The sequence below is a fragment of the Tupaia chinensis genome, unplaced genomic scaffold (genome assembly GCF_000334495.1).
Source record: "Tupaia chinensis unplaced genomic scaffold, TupChi_1.0 Scaffold138666_1, whole genome shotgun sequence".
Classification (NCBI taxonomy): domain Eukaryota; kingdom Metazoa; phylum Chordata; class Mammalia; order Scandentia; family Tupaiidae; genus Tupaia; species Tupaia belangeri.
In genome coordinates, this window is record NW_006198558.1 from 596,551 (window position 1) to 597,805 (window position 1,255).

Below are 1,255 nucleotides of genomic sequence, written 5' to 3' on the forward strand. Positions count from 1 at the left end.
AGCGCACGTGTCCTATAGCAAAAACCTCTTAAAAAAAAAAAAGTACTGTCCTTTTTTTTTTTTAAAATTTAAAAAAATTGTCCAGTTTGGCCCACTTTGATATTTCAGTTTGGCCCAGCTGTGGTGGGGCAGGCAGCTGCATGCCTCTTTGCAGTGCTGGGAGCCCCACTGCCAACTGCAGATCCCAAGCTGACCTGAAACTTGCCTGGCATAAGCGAGCACCTAAGTTCCGGCTAGCTGCAGGACTGGGGAGAGTGGTGTGACAAGGCCCTGTAGAAAGTGCCTGACTCACCCTCTCTCTCTCTGCTGCATGCATACACTGTCCCTCACACACACCCTCTCATAAAATAAAGAAAGTAAATGCATGTTAAATTAAAAAAGCAAAAAGAGGACCTGGCAGGTGGTGTGGTGCTTAAGGGTGTTGAACTCCCACATGGCCGACCATGGTTTGAGTCCCGGACCTGGTGGCTTGCTTTCTCGTGTTCTGTCTCTCACTCTGTCCCTCTCTGGTCAAATTAAAATAAATAAATAAATACAGTAAAATAAAATAATTCTTTAAAACACACACACACACAGAAGTCTCAGTTAGATATAGCAGCCCAATCCCACTGCAAAAATCAGATTAAGAATGTGTAGCCTTTCCACCCGAAACTATGTTACCGAGCTCAAATCAGGTTTGCTTCCCCAAGCCTGTAAAACCAAACCAGAGGCACATGGTGTGATGAAGAAAAAGACAACTTTATTTGCAAAGCACAAAGCAAGGAGAGCGGGCAGCTCATGCTGAAAAGACCCGGTCTCCCGAGATGTTGCCCGCATGCGTTTTTAAGGGCAAAGTTAAGGGCAGAGATCCCAGTTGCATAATCAGTTCAGTGATTGCTTCTCCTGGGTGTTCTTGATTAGCAAGGCCTTAGATAATCAAATTACTGTTCAAGTTTCTGGGGCCAGTCAGTGGGTCTTTGAGCTCACAGACAGCAGTTTCCATCTTATAAAACATCTAACATATTGAAATGAAAACTATATCTTTGTTTTAAGTGAGAATCTTAGAGGTCGAATGGCCCTCATTCATGGTCAATCTTGTTTTATTATCATGACCAAAGTTTGAAGACTTACCCCCTTTCTCTGGGCCATTACAATGTAAAGGGACCTTATATTTCTTTTTTTCCCTCGCTCTCTCTCTTTTTAAAAAATAATTATTTTAACTCTATCTATTTATTTCAATTTTACCAGAGAGAGAGACAGAATGAGAGAGAAAGAG